Below are 17,735 nucleotides of genomic sequence, written 5' to 3' on the forward strand. Positions count from 1 at the left end.
TGCCCTGTGGGACACACGACTCCTCTCTTCAAATCTTTTTTGCCTGCAGTGTAATTTTTAAAGTCTTATCCTCCCATCTTCGTGGGTTTACCCACGCTTCCTGCTTCTTTCCAAGCATAAAACACGATTAGGGGTAAGAAAGATGCCGTAGGCCTGCAGAGTTTGAAACCATCACGTTTAAGTCTGGCAGTGGGTCAAGGCAGAGATGCAGCTGCAAAGCTGCATTTTGGTATACATCAGTATACATTTACGCCTGATGTAGTAGAAGTGAGCTGTGTAAACTACCTGTTGAAACATTTTTGTGATGGAAAATCACAGCACCACGAAATATACCATCAAAAAGAGAACAGGGAAGGACAGGGGAAAGGATAACTGCTGTTCAGTGAACTCATTACCTCACTGTGAGACGAAACAAGGTGACAAGGAAAACCTGATCACGGGTGCTTGACCATACTCTCCTACCTGACCTCCTCCAGAGCAAGTAACATCCATCCACTGCAGGGACAGCTGTCACAGCCCTCCAAATAAAGTTGCATTTCACAGTGAATACAAAATATGGCTTCAATCTCTTCTTTTGTGCCAAAAATGCCACATTTATGGTGCTTGCCTGTTCTGCTTTTGGCCGGGATAGAGTTAACTTTCTTACTAGAAGGTACAGTGCTATGTTTTGGATATAGGATGAGAATAGCGTTGATAATACACTAGTGGTTTTAGTTGTTGCTAAGCAGTCAAGGCCTTTTCTACTCCTCACACTGCCCTGCCAGAAAGTAGTTGGCAGGAGACACAGGGGGACAGCTGACCCCAACTCACCAAAGGGATATTCCATACCATGTGATGTCATGCTCAGTACATAAAGCTGGGGGAAGAAGAAGGAAGGGGGGGATGTTTGGAGCGATGGCTTTTGTCTTCCCAAGGAACCATTACGCATGATGAAGCCCTGCTTTCCTGGAGATGGCTGAACACCTGCCTGCCCATGGGAAGCAGTCAATGAATTCCTTGTTTTGCTTTGCTTCTGTGTGTGGCTTTTGCTTTACTTATTAAACTCCCTTGATCCCAACCCATGAGTTTTCCTTATTTTTCTGATTCTTACTCTCATCCCACTGGGAAGGGGGAGAAGTGAGCGAGCAGCTGCATGGTCCTAGCTGCCGGCTGGGGTTAAACCACAACATTGCCTTTCTAGAATTTTCAAGGATATGTACTGATTAGCTTGATGCAGCATTAGCTAAAGATTAGGAATGACGGCATATGTATCCATACTTGTATCACGCATAGGATACAATGGGAGAAACTAGGTTACAGTTCTGCCAAGTTATTAAATGCTGTTCTGGTTAATCACTGTGATTGTACAGCCTACGAGCAGGTTTAGGACAAGAGTGTAGGTAACTCTTCAGTGGTCCCCGTGCGATGAGAGATAAAGCAGCTACTCGCTTCTCTACTTCCAAGCTACAACCATGAAGGCTCAGACTCAAGCTCTGCTGCTCTCACTTCATATAATATTGGCCTCACTGTAAGAGTCCTGCAACTTCAGAGATCACTCTAAAGCTAGAGGCCAGATTCACAGGCTGTGTCTCAATTGCTTGGTAATGTTCTTCTGAACATGGGAAAAAAGTCATAGGAAAATATAAGTTGTTGAGAAAATTTCACAGGAAAATACAAGCTGTAAACTCAGCATTACTAGATGGTGTGCTTTATTTTGTATTCTTTGGTATCTTGGTGAGTTTTCCCATAAAACTGTGTTGCTACTGCATGTTTTATAAGTGACATCAAATAATGGTATTCTTTTTGTTGTTTTTTGGGGGGGGTCTCATTTAGTGTGCATATTTGAAATTGTACATTGTAGTAAATGAATAATATTATCCAAGCAAAACTATCAAGTGTAAGATTAAGAATTGAAATCTCAAGTCTACCAAAAAAAAAAAAACCTCAAGTCTACCACACACTACAGATCAAAGCCTTTTAAAGAATACTATACAATACATTACAGATCTAAGCTTTTCAAAGCAGGATATGCAGGATTAAGGATACATTTAAATCCAAACACGACAAAAGGAAAAAACCAAATAGGCAAAACATGACTACTTTATAGCGATGTTATGTAAGAACTTACATGGGGAAATAATTCATCCCCTGGTTCTATCTTGTAATGGTATCAGGAGCAAAAGAGGTATTTTAAAAATTTTTTTTTTTGTCCTTATCTAATCTCATACTATAAATACTAAAATACTTTAATCCAAACTGTATGGCTATTGCCATCACAGTGCAGAGCTCATTTTGTTTGTGAGCCTTAGTCCTGTATTTTCTGTTTCAGCACACTTTAATTTCTCTTCAGTACCAGCTCAGCTCTGACATTTTGGGAGTTTGTGACCACTGAAATACTTTTCACTTTTCAGAGAACCACAGAATTATCTGTACTCTATTCTATTTTCAAGTTTGTGACAGATATTCTCAGTACTGACTCAGTCTTGAAGCTACTTGCGTTTTCAGGCAAAAATGCTAAGATTACGCTATCCTTTGGGACTATGTACACTGCCTACATAATATATGTCTATTTTGTAAGCAGCTTAGGATAGGGACCATGTATTATATAAAGCGGGGTGTATAAACCAATGCCCTTATTTAGTAATAACCCATGTTCCCACTCCTTCTGACTGTAGTGCCCAGTGGCAGGCTGGGATTTATTCGGGAGAAGACGAGTGATAGCACAATAACATCTACTAAAACACACTTGTTATTCCTGCCTTTCTCGTTTGAAGTTGAAACCAGCCAGCAGCCAGTGGCGTAACCTCCTTGGTAATCAATAAACATAAGAGGCTCCCAGATCCCCTCTGTGTCGTTCCATCTTCCACCTCCCAAGGACAAAACGCTGTGATGGAGACGGCAGCGTTATCTGTGGGAGGGTACCACTGCTCCCCTCCCTCCATCCCTCCCTTACTCCCTCCCTCCCTCCCCTGGGCTCCCAGAGAAATATGCTGCCTTTGAACCTCACGTGCCAGGATATTATTCAAAGATTTATGGCTCCTGATTCTCGCTACAGTTCGCTCTTGCTGCTTTGTTTACTTGGCAGGGTGAGGGAGGGAGGAGGGAACTGGATTAGCCTCCGAATCCCGCAACAAAAGGCAGAAAAGCTCTGCTTTACGTGTTTAATAATCTGCATTTCTAGAGAATTACTGAATATGCTGGAATTAACTCCAGAAAATTTGGCATATTTTAAAATAGTTATTCATAGCACTTAAGCAACACTTCACATCAAAATAGATTTGAAACCAACAGGGGTTTTGTTCTGATCTGGTAACCACAGTCCCATAAGATAGGAGCAAAACAAAATGATGACACCAGGCTACAGGATTAGCAGAATTTAGTTATTATTTAAAGTCCCTGATGTTCTGTTTTTATCTACTTTACCTTTAGATGCATAAATGTCACACAGATAAAAATAATCAGAACCACTGGAATGGGAGTACTGGGAAAAAGAAGGGGAAGTAATTCAGGTTTTTGGTGAAGTGAACAATTCTCTTCCCATTTGTAAAGACCTTTACAGCTGAGAGAGGACTAAAGTATTTCTCTACATAACATGGGGAGAGGACTGGGGTGTTGTTTTTGTGGATATTTTTTAACAGAGGAAGAAAACTATCTAGTCTTTGCTCATGGTGTTATACACATATCGTGCAATGGCTCAAAATGCTAATTTGCTTAATTGCATTAGTCCACTCCCCTCCTGTTATGGGAATTCAAGCTTCAATGGCAAATTCAACCTCCTAATGAGATTACGGTGACGTTCCCAATATGAGGCTGTAGGGTGGCAGTACGATGGGCACGGGAGCCACGCGTTTCCTTGGTGACTGGCTGAGTGGTTAACCCTGGTAAGAAAGGGCGGAGGGAGAAATCAGTTCGAGTGACAGTACTTCATCCTTTAAACTTCAGTTCCTGGCTGAGCAAAGCAGAAATAGTGCCAAGCAATGACCATGGGGAAATTACCCTTGTTTTAATCTCTGTTTCTTCCAGCTGATATCAGTAGAAGGGGACAAGACAAAGGACCTCAAGCTGTGGTAAAGATCATTAAAACAGAAGAATATAAAGTCACAGACATCACTGTGCCATCTATTAAATATTAATTTCTGTTGAATGCAGACATTTTTCTTTGTTATGCTGTTTCATGCTATTATTATTATACTACCTTTAATCCATTTTGTATAGTTTTATTCCTTTTTTAACCTCCTTTGTAATGAAGGTGCCTTTTAGTCAGGTCCACCAGCTAATCAGATTGCTTTCTCTTCATTACTCACATCGAGCTTTTAGAGTCTGAAGCCTTAGCTAACTGGAATATATGGTCACGATTTAAGTTCTGCGGAAGAGCTGAAACTATGCCAGAAACACAGCACATAGCTATGTCTTTATTGTCGTCATATCGAGAGCAGGTGAGACGCTTTAGAATTTGGGAGTATTTAATCACAAACATGCCCAATTACTGTACAGGAGTAAAATACATGTGTCTATAATTCATGGCCTCCAGTGGACACAACTAATAGTCTATGTTGCCATTTATCCAATAAATTGTGTTAAGACAAATGAAGGGCAACATTAAAGAGATGAAGCCTACGAATGGAGAAAGCCAAGAATATTTTTTGGAGGATATTACTTTTTTCCCAAGGCAAAGATATTTCTGAGTCAGAGGACAACGTTGCCCACATGCAATTAAGCAGTCTATAACCCCCACACATGGATCCCCTGAGCCTGGGTTAGTTCACAGCAGTGCAAATCTAGAGGATTTTCATCGCAGCCAGTGAAGTTAAGCTGCTGTGAAAAACACTCATAAAAGCAATATTTGTTCCCACTTTCACAAGACTGGGTACGTGAGGAAAGACTAGAGGTGCACGCTTGTGGGTACACCTGAATGAAGGGCTCCAAAGGCTACGTGAATCTGAAAACAATAGAGAACTTACACTGAGCACCGAGCACCATCAGCGGGTGATGTGCCTCTCTGGCATAAGGCTGCTGCCCGGTAGAGTGGCGGAGGGGAACAGCGTCCTGGTGGAAGGGTGAGAAGAAAGGGAGAGACTATCACTATGTGAAACCAACAGCAGGAACTTCTAATTCCTCTACGCTCTAATTTAGCACAACTGAGAGCGTCACCAATTGCTGAAATCTTTTTACTATTTTTAAACCTTAGGGAGCAAATGGAAATCACATTTTAAAGACAGAAACTTAATTAGTATTTTTGAGAGCTAGTCATCTGCTAAAGGAGAAGCGACAAGGCCAGTTCTACATTCCTTACCTCTTCTCTCCTCTGGGAATGTTTCTGATGTCTGTTGCTGATCCACCCGGTGTTTCCTTTATTGTGGCTTTGGCTGCGATGGCTCCCGGCAGATCATTTTGATGTAGCTGGTCACCAGGGTTAAAATAGAAGAATCAATGGGGTTTTCAGTTTGTATTTGGTTTTGTTTATCTCGGTGCTCTTAGAAAAGCCTGTAATTCTTATAATCACATCCTGAGCCCGGTTCTCAAGTTCATCTATTTTTGAAGATACCTACATTGTAATCAAAGTTGCCATTATGACATGGCTGTGTATACCTGCACCGGCTTTCATCTAGCTGCATTCAGATTAAAGGTTTCTGCAACCTTTGGGCTGCTGAAGCCAATGGCAGGGACAGCCCCTCACAGTCGTACAAGGAATGTTGAGCATCTGCGTGTGAGGGCCATGGGCTTGGTGGCCCTTCCCATGACAGCTCCTGCCTACCTGGCTCTGCTGGAGTCACACCTTTGCCTCCTAGAAATACCTTGTTACCCCCATCACGATCAGATTGTCTGGAGTTAGGTCTTCAAAACATGACCTTCTTCAGTCCTTCAGCCCAAATACTTATTAAGGGCATGGCCAGTTCTGCTCATTAAGGTCTCACAGTTCATGCAGGCTGAGAGTATAGCTCCACGCGCAGTAGCTACTGTTGGGGCTGCAACACACATCTGTGGCTCCTCCTGTTCATCTCTGGATTTTTTTCTGAAAATTTTTCCTTCTTGGCTTTCTTCAAGCTTCTTTGTTGTTTCCTGTTGGTCTAGAGCCCAAGAGAAGATGTTCTGGTGTTCTTCTGAAAGTTCAGCAGGATCAGTAAGTTAGCAGCTTAAGAAGTTGAGAGGCTGGGAAGAAGGCGACATATTCACAGCACCTTTTTAATGTATTTAATACATAATCAAATACAATCAAGTATTTTGTTACTTAAATTAGGAGCCTAATCTCTCTTGATTTTCCTAACAGTGAAAGAGATGACTCCTCCTGATTCCACTTGGTGGAGGAACCTAATTTAAGCATCCAGATTTAGATGAGTTAAGTATATGATGTGATGACTCCTTCCCACTCCTGTTCATTTTTCCACTGCTCACATGGGTAGGAAATTCAGATGTATGTTACTATTTTTTTAAGCCATGTGATGTGACCCCTTATTGCTAATGAGAAGAGATCAACCTTTTGAAATGTGAGGATGATATTACACTCTCTTCAGGACTAGAGACATGAGCTAATATAATCGCATAGAGCCTAGGAAAGAGCTATGGAGACACCAGAACCCCAGATCTGAAATTTGTGTCTACAACAAGAAAATCAGAACCCTTATTAAAGGCTTATTTAAACAGGCTCAGCATCACAATCCCAACCCATTCTGCTTTGGCCAGGAACAGAGAATAGTTAGAGAGTAAGGATGCGAACCCAGATCTCCACCCATGCTTTTAGTGGGAGAAAAAGTCATCTTCCAGCTGGGTTTTGCCATTGACTAATCCTGCAACATCAAGAATTTCGATTTTCATGGAGAGGCCTAAGAACTAAAAGGAGGTCTTAAAGTGCAGCCCCAGCACTGTTTGGAACTGAATTTTGGGTGTGTAACATACACTCATGACAGTCTTTGGCTGTACTATGTTTTGAACACAGCTGTAAGTACTCATGTAGTCATTCCCTTAGAAACATCCATCTTGGTTATGGAAATATTAGTATTATTAGAAAATAACTAATAGTCATTAGGAGAGAGCACCCTCATCTGACCATATGCTAAGAGAAGAACCATGGCGTATTGACAATATTATTTGAAATTTTTTAAAAAAAGGTGTGAGGGCAAAGAAAGGCCAAGATAGAACTTTGTTATATTGTATTACCATAAAATATAAATAAATAGAATAAAATGTAGTCATTATTCCAATTCAGAATTTCAGGAGTTCCTTAATTATGGCACTCTGCCACAGGTTCCCGGTCAAGAACACTGCCCGTCTGATTGCCAGCAACATTTTCAAATTATTTGACATATGCTTAGGTGCTTGCGAACCCACAGGGGAGGAATAAGAAGGTCTAATGCAATGGCATTAAGTAGATTTATCCAAAGCAGAAAATACTTACCTACATTAATCCATCTCCCTTTTGGTTCTGCTGTCTTGTGCATCAGATGAGATGTCAAGTTAAATATTGCAATGCTAGAAAAAGAGGATTTGCTGCTATTATCGACATAGTTTTAACACAAGCAGAGGGCTAGTTTCCTGTGCCACCACAAAAGTAGCGCTACATATATATTTTAGAAACAACCAAAGTACATACAGTTAGATTCTGGTTGAAAGATGCTTCCACTCATACGCTAACAATTTTGTTGGCAAGATCTAGACTGTGCTTTTAATATTATCAACATTTGTTCCAGTTTCTCTCTTCCATTTCAGTATGTCTGCTTCTTTCCTCCTTCTTCTCCAGCTCTTCTAATTCTCCCGCTCCCATTGCAATAGCGCTCTGGAGGCTCCTGTCAATCCCATCCTGCAGGTATGAAATGTGCATGAGACTTCCATGCTAAGGCTCCCTTGGATCCCGGCCCCAGGATCTGAGCCCTGCTCGCTCGCCGGGGCTGCCTGGGGAGCGCCTGTGTGCAGCCTGGACCGTGCTCAGCTACCTGCTTTCTGACTGGCAAGAGGCTGCTTTGGTGGTTCATCTGGGCACACCAGGAGCTCGGCTCAGCTCAGCTTGTGCTGACAAGGTAGACGACACCCCCGCTAACTCTGACAGACTGACAATACAGGTTTAATACTAACAAGCGCAATTTCTTCTTCCAGTACCTCATTAAAATTTGCTTGATTAGTCTCATGCCTTCTTCCTCTGCTTCCCCACTTCTACTCCCCTCATCTAAATTCAATCTACCTGTGATATACTCCCATCCATTCTCCATTTTTCTTTGTTTTCTCCTCAAACGCTCCTCTAATTCTCTTGCCTAGAGTAACAGTGGCCAAGCGCACCGAAGAGTTAGAGCGCAGATAAGTGGTTATTGAGCTTCTGAGCCCTCACTAACACAGCCCTGTACGGAGTTAAATGAGAAAGAAGAGGACATGATGGGTCATATGCTTGGAAGAGAGGCCAAGGTGCTAACCAAGGCTGAGACATACTTTCTAATGAAGAGCTTTTAAGGGAGATCAAAGACAAGGCTGCCCAGATATGCTGAGGTTGCAGTGTGCCAGAGGAGGAAGGAAACGGGTCCAGGTCCCTCTGGTCACGCTTCGCTGAAGCCCCTCACAGGAGACTGAGGGGATGTAAAGTAAGACAGAGAGCACAAGGCACTGGGTGCCCCCCGTGACACAGGGCAGATGTGACTCTGCTGAATTACTACTTGGTGTGCAACATTTAAGATGTGAGGTTTGACTGACTCACATCCCTACTGACATTTGCATTCTCTCTCCTATTCATTTCAGTTACTCTTATCTTTTGCCATATAGGAAAATGTGAACCTCAATGCTTTTATAAAAGGCATACCGCTTTCAGAAAGCCATTAGAGCAGCATAATCCCCTTCTCTTTCTCTTTTCATGGCAGAGCTGGGACAAGTTAGACTTTTTCTGGAACCACTGACTTGCTGAAGTTTTTCAAATAACTGAAACATACAAAAAAGCCCCATATTAATCAATAGGAATTCAGGTGGCAGATTAGAATTGGGTGGCTGATTCAACTAATCAACCTGTGGATCAAGCTGATAACTGATGTACTCTAGGGACTGTTTTCTGACTGCTTCGAAGATAGGCAGGCACCTGGAGGCAAATGTCTAGTTTTCATGTGGAGCCCTACATGAGACAAACCTCTCTTTTAAGCCTTTTGTCTCTCAAACACTGGTATTTATTTACAATGTCTAGTTAGAGTTATGTAATGGAGAGCAAAAGTTGATTTTAATGCAGAAAATCAGAAATTCTCTTTTTCTCACTGACCTAATTGCATGCCGTTGCCATTTACTGGGAAAAGAGAAGTTGAACTGGTCAGGATAGCTCTCCTCCATCCTCCTTTGCGTTCCATTATTGACAACATCTTCCATTTCAGCAGGCACCTAAACTTTCTTTATGAGCTGCCAGCACAGCCTAGCACAACTGCAATGATTTAAACCTGTCCTATCCAAATGCATTTTACCCGTCAGTATCTTACGACCCAGGAAGACATAAAACTCAATTTACTCATTAACCTTAGCTTCCTGAAACTGCAATTACTGCCCTGTGGACAGTCGGTAATTGAATTGAATAAGAATAGCATGCAAATGCCAGCGGTTGCTAGCTACTGCTAAAAAGATAATCCTGCACGCTTACAAAAATCACATGTGGCACACAGACAGCAGGTAGCAAAGTGGAGTATTAGAAAGGAAAATGCATAAAATAGCACGCGCAGGGATTAAGGAGATGCAAAAGAGCAGAATCACAGGAACCCACTCAGTGGGAATAAACACAACATTATATGAGCTTAGGTTTAAAGTTACAGTTAAGAGCACACAGTTATTACTTTTGCATTGAAAAGCATTTTCTGAGTGGATGGTTTCGCTGCAAAATCAAATCCTGTTTTTCTTCCTGCCTTTTGTAATTCAAGATGTGAGGTGGCATTTTATACAGCCTAGTATCCCTTGCCCCAACTGCAGTGAAAGAGATCAAGACATTACAAATAAGGAGCAGAGTTAGCAGAAGGCGATGCGGTTTGAAGTGCACTTGTCTTTCAACATTTTTACTTTGTTTTTTTTTTTTTTCCTCCCATTGAACCACGAGTGTAAGCTTTTCCAGGCTTGTAGACAGAGCTTTTGCATTTTTCAGCTTTAGTTAATTCAAGTGTAGATGACCCTGGTTTCTTACAGCTACATTTCATATCTCAACATGGCCCTTGCGGAAATATCTCACTGGTTGGTTGAATGCATTTATTATGCAACCTTGTATTCCTCTCACATTTAACTTTTTTGTTTAGTTTCCTGGTTCCAGTCCTAATTTCTTACTTTCTTCCTTCACTACTGGAAGATGCTCCAGTAGATAAAAAATGCCACTTAGGAGCTTTAATCACCGCGGTTCTGATCCCATGCAAGACATGCATATATTAGTATTTTAATTCAGATCAGAATCATCCCTTCTAACTGCACTTCAGCTGACATCACAGAATGATGTTTGAGAAAATGAAGTGGATTTCTTCTAGAGGAAACTAAAACAGGTGATCTTCAGGGGCACAGCAGTCAGTTTCTGAGGCCACAGCAGAGCAAGCCCAAAGCAATCCCTTCCCAAGCAATGCCCATGCAGATTCCCAGCACCAACTCAGTTCAACAGATCTGCTCATTTTGGATCACATCACTTGTTAAGATTGACAGAGCACCCACAACATATGTAAGTATACACAGCTTTCTCCTGCTTTAACTTCACGATGCCTTACAAGAACATACAGAGGATCTACAGAAAACAGTATGACTTTTTGGCTAATATTTTTTGTTGTAAATGATGTCTCTTTAATCTGATGTTTTACTTATTAGAGTTGTCGTCTGGTTCTCCTCTTCCTTATTCCTGTTAACATCAGAGATGGACATAAATACTACTTTCCAGGACCTCTCAGGTCTTCAAGTGTTTTTGAAGAGCAACTGTGAGTGCTGAAGGAAGATTTCTGATTCCCTGGAAGATACCACCTCCTTAACACAATTCACGCATACTTTGTTTTTCTGAGTGTTCTTATATTCTTCACATCCAGGTTCCAGTTCTTGTGGCACAAGACTTTTTCTGTGAGAGGAAACCACTTTTTTTTTTTTTTGAGACCACTTTGTTTACCGCTCACACAGTTCCTGTGTGTTTTTTTTTTTTATTATTATTTTTTCATCTTTCTGGAAAGGATTATTTAACATTCTTTTCACCACCTTTACAGAAGATTGCATTAACTTAAGTAATTCTTTGATTTCAGATGGCTAAACCAACAATGGCTTGCCAGTTTCCACCTGAGGCTGCAGCAAAGCAAATGGGCTGCAGCCAGGTTCCTAGGCCCAGCCCACGGGTTTTGGACCAAACCTGCATGGCATCATGGCTGAGGTTCAGCAGGCTTTGGCTGAACTTGTCTCGGCCTGGTTTAGCTTGTTCACTTATAGCAAATCTTTTTTCCCAGTGATCAGACAACTACTATCCAACCTGTTTCCTTTTGCTTATTTTAATCATGTGATGTAATTTTTATAGAGATAGTAGTGGCAGTTGGTTATTCTACATCAAAAAAAGGCTCTAGGTCTCAAACATACAGAGACCAGTGTAATTACATAGGAATAGAGGCAAGATATGACAGCAAAGGCCTCCAAAGTGGGGACACTGCATGCAATTTAGACAAACAGAGGCCTGGGCTGATAAGGGCTGGAGCACTTCTCCTGTGAGGACAGGCTGAGAGAGCTGGGGTTGTTCAGCCTGGAGAAGAGAAGGCTCCAGGGAGACCTTATTGTGGCCTTTCAGTACTTAAAGGGGGCCTACAGGAAAGATGGGACCAACTTTTTAGCAGGGCCTGTTGCAATAGGACAAGGGGGAATGGCTTGAAACTAAAAGAGGGTAGATTTAGACTAGACATAAAGGAAAACATTAATAATTTTACAATGAGGGTGGTGAAACACTGGCACAGGTTGCCCAGAGAGGTGGTAGACGCCCCATCCCTGGAAACATTCAAGGTCAGGCTGGATGCGGCTCTGAGCAACCTGATCTAGCTGAAGATGTCCCTGCTCATTGCAGAGGGGTTGGACTAGATGACCTTTAAAGGTCCCTTTCAACCCAAACTATTCTACGATTCTATGATAAAAGGGGGGTAGGGATAACACCAAGGATGCAAGTACTCACCCATGGCCAATTAAAGATACACACAATTTGGAGCTGGGCAAAGCCAGTGTTAGGAGTATAACAGAACAAAACCCAAGTATCCAACACATGTAAAACGCACTGTATATTGTAAACACAGATGCAATGTACTTACAGACCAGTGACGAAAGAACAAGTTGTATGAGTGAGTCAGTAAACAGGAAAATAGCCCCACATGGAGCCTAGGGTGATGAAGAAGCTGCCAATATCATATTCCTCCTGACAAAGACAAGGAGGAAACCCAACCATCAACATCACACTCCACACACTGTGTGTGCATGTGCTCGTGTGTGTTTCTCTGCAACAATTAAAACTGAGGGTTTTTTAACAGTGAGAAGTATTTATTTAATTAGATAATTGGGACTGTGAAATTTAGTAACTGGACTAATTCTAGTAACTGTTTATTGCATTTTAAGTCTACTAAGATTTCAATTAGACCAACAATAAATTCTTGGCTTTGCATATAAGGTATGCCCCCATTTCTGCCCACAACAACATTTTGAGAACAACAAACTGATTTCAGTTAAGATTCATTTTGTTGCCATTTTGAGTAATCCTTGTCTGGATGCACACAGTTCACAAGAACCTGCAAAGGTGAGTTATTTTTGTACAGATTTGTATCCAGAACAATGCCAGTGGTGCAAGTTAAACATAACCAAGTGTAAACTTCGCAATGTGTCAACATGGAGATTTTCCCTGCTTTTAAACTGCTTTCAATCTGCTCTTCAGCTGATAGAAACAGTGCGACGTGCCCAGGCTTCCCTTGGAGTAGTGACTATGCACTTCTACTGAAAAAGCTACCCATCTCGTCTGTCCTCCTCCACACAGTCCACTGAAGAGAATTCTCTAAGGGACATCAGACTGACATCGATATGGAATAGTTGGTAGATACTGTAATCAAAGAATAGAAGACACATAGAAAAATTACATCAGAAATCTAATAGTATCTGTGATATGCAGTCATTATAGACCGCATGAAAAGAGAGATCCACTTGATCTAATTTACCTGGATTTACAAAAGCCGTTCAACCAAGTCTCTCACTGAATGCTCTTAGAGATACTAAGATGCCATGGGATAAAAGAAAACGTCCTCTTCTGGATAAGTTACTGATCAAACGATAAAAAGCTATTGTTTAAACTTATGCTGAAACCACATCTTTGAATGCAGCACTGGCCTTCTTGGACAAAGATGGTAATAGAAAAAATGTACAGAGAAGGGCTGTAAGGACATTTAAAGGTATGAAATGTCTTCAATAACAGGAACAATTGAAAATATTAGGACTTTTCAAGCCTGTAAAGGATATGACTGACGAAAATATTTGATAAAGGATCTTAAAATTATGGGTGGCAAGAAAAGGTAAAAAGAAAATAATTGTTTGTAGGTGACCCTGCTCTGGCAGGGGGGGTTGGACTAGATGATCTCCAGAGGTCCCTTCCAACCCTGACCATTCTGCGATTCTGTTCCCTGTTTCTTCTGGTAAGAGAATGCTGGGGGATGAAACGAATTAGCAGGTGATAGTTTCAAAATAAAGGGAAGCACTTTTTCCCATAGCATATAATTATGCTGTAGAACTTACTATCACCATATATTGTGAATATCAATAATCCACATTGGTCTAAAAAAAACTGCAAGCAATCAGACCAATTATTGGAAGAAAAATCCATTGTGCTATTACAATTCATCAGCTCAAGGACAGCAGTTTACCATCAAGATTTCCTACCCAGCGGGGGAAAATCTTGACTTTCTTTTAATCCTTGTCTATTATAGGATGGCAGTGGGGGAAAAGCCTGTATTTTATGTTTGCCTATAATCATGGGGGATTAAGTTAAAGAAGCCTGAGCAGTCCCTTCCACTTCTCTGTTCTTAAAAATCAAAACTGCATTGGAGCAAACACAGCCATGCCCATACGCGCAGGTCCTCACTGGCTGTAGATGGATGTTTCGGTCTTCTCTTTCTCCCAGTGGTTATCAGAGCTCTTTGGACTTTGTCCCCCTCCTGACATGCCACTGGAAACCCCATTAGATGCAGCTGCAGTATCCTCCAAAAAGTGACTACAGTAAGAAACCTGTAGCATAAAGTAAGTAATTTCACAATTTGGCAGGTAACACATTTTGGTTGCCCGACTGCCTTCCCTCCTGCTTCTCATGCAAGCTTGGGCAATTCCATAAAGCCTTTGTTTACGTAGCTACTGTGAATTTGCATCATCGTCCCTAAGAAAGAAAATTAACTGCTTGCTTCACTGCTAGCCAGCTTTTAGAGACCTGTAATTTTATGCCAATTAGGAAAGGTGTCTGCAGCATTGTGTGTACTAACACACTGAGATACACATGGTAAGATTTTAAAACCCTTAAATGCAACATAAGAGGGCTTTAGAGAACACGATAAGAAACTCTGGGTTAGAGGAAAACATAACAAATTTAATCTAAAAAAGCACCTTAATTCCCTCATAAAAACAAAAATCATAGCCAAAATAATCTTCAGGAAATAACCATTTAAAATTATAAATAAAATAAAGTTTTTCATAACTATCTGTTAGGATATACACAAAGCTGGATTCTTTTGCAAGGGCTGGCACTTACCCAGACTGACATCAGATTTTGTTTTAATAGCATTGACCCTGTAATCCTCTGTGATAAAACAGCATCCTTGAAGAACAGAATTGAAGAATTGAAGCATCCTTGAAGAATAGAATTGGACCTCTGAAGTACTTAGAATTAAAATTAAAATTTGACCTTTACAATTTTAAGGAAAAACATGCTTCATCAAAGACAGTTTATGTATATTTTGGCCAGCACTGGAAGGAAAAATATTTTCACTCAAGACCACCTAAATCAAGTAACAGTACAAAGAACAAATTTTAGGGGAATTTCTAAGAATAAAAAAAAAGATACAAGTCCTGACAGAAACACAAATAAATAAATCACACTAAGGGTTTTTTATGTTTTGATTCATTTATTAGGGAATGAAGAAGGCCCATCTGTATACTTAATGATTTTTGAATAAGTCAAAGGAGATCCTCAAGAAGTACAACTAAACAAATTGCATCTATCATACAGATGACTGGAAGTTCGCTAGAAATATCCCTTCTGTCAGAAAAGATACTTAAACAAACACAACTTTGCATACAGAAAGAGAAGTGTCTATTTTTAATCCTTCAATGCTCCCTTCCTTGTATGAACACAACACACTTGTACATCTCTTTGGCTAACTTTTCAGCGCCCTCAGCCATTCACCACTATTATACTTTAAGTTGCTGCTTTGGAAAAGCAGCAGGAGTTTTGCAAAAGACGCATTTACTGAGTAGGAAGCAGCAAGAAGCAACTGCTAATGCAACAGGACAGGTAACAGACTCCTTCACTGGTGGAGCTTCAGTGACCCCTAATGGACAACTCCCACCAGTGCGTCTGCCCTTGCAGGAAATCCAAGCCATGCCAAAAAACCTCACAATACTCAAAACTCCTCGTTTCAGCCTAATATGAACTCTGGGCACTTCGGCTTTCCCTTATTTAATGTGAATGCTTACACTCAAGACGACAGCACCTACTAGGATGCCACTTTCATATTCTGACCATTTGAAATGTTCTAAGCCAGAAGGAAGAGAAAGGTGAATAAACTCAACGTTTAATGCAGGCATTCTGAAAACTAGTTAGGACGAAGCCAATCCAACTTTTTTAAAAACTAGAGCAAACAGGCTTTATATCTTTCAACATGAAATAAAACAATGTTAAGGACTAACGTCTCAAATTGACCCATTTAAACAATTTTAAAAGGAAGACTTGCAATCAGCACAATCAAGTCTGTATAAACGGGAGTAGTAATTTGAAAGACACAGTCCAAATATTTCTGCCTTTTCTCCCAAAGTGAGACTATACCTGCCATTAGTATGGCAATGAGTTGTTTTCATTACAGGGAAAGGATTATTTGCTTCAGCAAAACTACTACTGTTTCCACCAACTGAAAAACTGCCAAGGCAAGAAGGGAGAATGAATTCACGCTGGTTGGTGCAGTTTCTTTTTGTCTTTCACAAACTGCAGAGATGAACTCATATGAATAAATTCCCAGTGCAGGAAGGTGACCAAGCTGGAAATGGGCTCCGTTCCCCATTCCCCTTTTAGAAAAGGTTTTTGTTCACGTTCTTTCTTTACCAGCTTGGCCGCTCTGTTCCCCTTTTCCTACCTACCTTGCTTTCCTTCCCACCTCAGAAATGTACCTGCTACAAATTTTCCTATCTCAGTGAGATTTTTGACACGCAAAAAAGTAAAGGCATTGAACAGAAGGATCACAGAGCTGATGCCAGCAGTGACAGCTACCAGAACAACCCCATTTGGACAACCAATAGCACTAGCCTGTAAGACAACTATTGGCTCCCAAGGCTAACCGGATTAACTAGAAATCCTTGCCCAAGTCAGAAAGACCTACCAAATTCCCAATCCTGCTTAAATCTAGCACTCTAAGTAATGATCACTTTATGGTATCACTTTCACAAATAATAGTGATAAAAAGGCAAACCATTTAAGGCAAGCCCTTCACTGCCAGAAATTCCAGCCTCTTCAGTACAATGACATAAATAACAGATTAAATTAAATTAAATAAGGGAATGCTGAAATTGCCAGCAAAGGCACAAACATGCAGCCCTAAGTCTGCTTTTGCATGTCACCATATCCCAACTTTCAACTTCCAGTCTTTTTTCCACCTTCTTCTCATCTTACTTCCTCAGAAGTACCAAATGTTGACATTAGTCGTATATCTCTGCTCTGAAGGAGAACATCTGGTGAAAGGAACACGTGACTGTCACTCTTCCTCTAGTGCACACAGCACAACAGTGCATAATTCAAGATATCCTGGTAAGCCAGTGGCTTTCAGCTTTTTCCGTATCATGACTCACTATTACAAAAGAGAAATTTCCAGTCTTCCTAACTTTCCTTCTGTTCACCTACAAAGAAATGATCTGTTGACTCAGCCCACTGGTTGAATGTCCATTATAGGCAGATCTAAAACTTTATGGACACAATTAAATACTCCATCAGCTTCTTGACAGAGATGAACTTTGGTTTTGGTAGAAGATGCAGTGCTAACTGGACATACCACAGAAATCATGCCTTTTGAGGAATTCACCAGATTAAGTCCTAACCACACTGAAATCAGTGGCAAACCACCACTCAAAGGCCATGATCTATCTACCATTATTTCTTGAAAGCCAAGAAACCACCACTACTTTGGAGCAGATGTTATTATCCTATTTCTGACACTCCTGTGATTTCTGCTTGCCATGCTTTCTTATCAAAAGACCCTCCTGTGTATTTTCTCTAGCATGAAGAAACTGCCAGGGACTAGACAACCTCACAGCATCTAATGAGTTTAGTGGCAAAGCACGTTGGGCTTGGCATTAGAAGGAAACAATCCCCCCACACGCATCCTGAAGAGCGGGAATGGGCTACCCTTAACCAGGGCTCCGAAAGAACAGCGATCTGCTAACACAAGTTAGAACAGACTTACAGCTGCAGCCAGTGCTCATCTTCCCTCTTTTCATGCTGTGATCTCTCAGTAGTTCTGCAGACCATTCAAACAGTCCATCATTAGATGCCAGCAAGGGTTGGGCTGACAGCTGAACTTCCACGTGAGGCAACGGAG

Source organism: Vanellus vanellus (genome assembly GCF_965231255.1).
Source record: "Vanellus vanellus genome assembly, chromosome: 2".
Lineage (NCBI taxonomy): Eukaryota > Metazoa > Chordata > Aves > Charadriiformes > Charadriidae > Vanellus > Vanellus vanellus.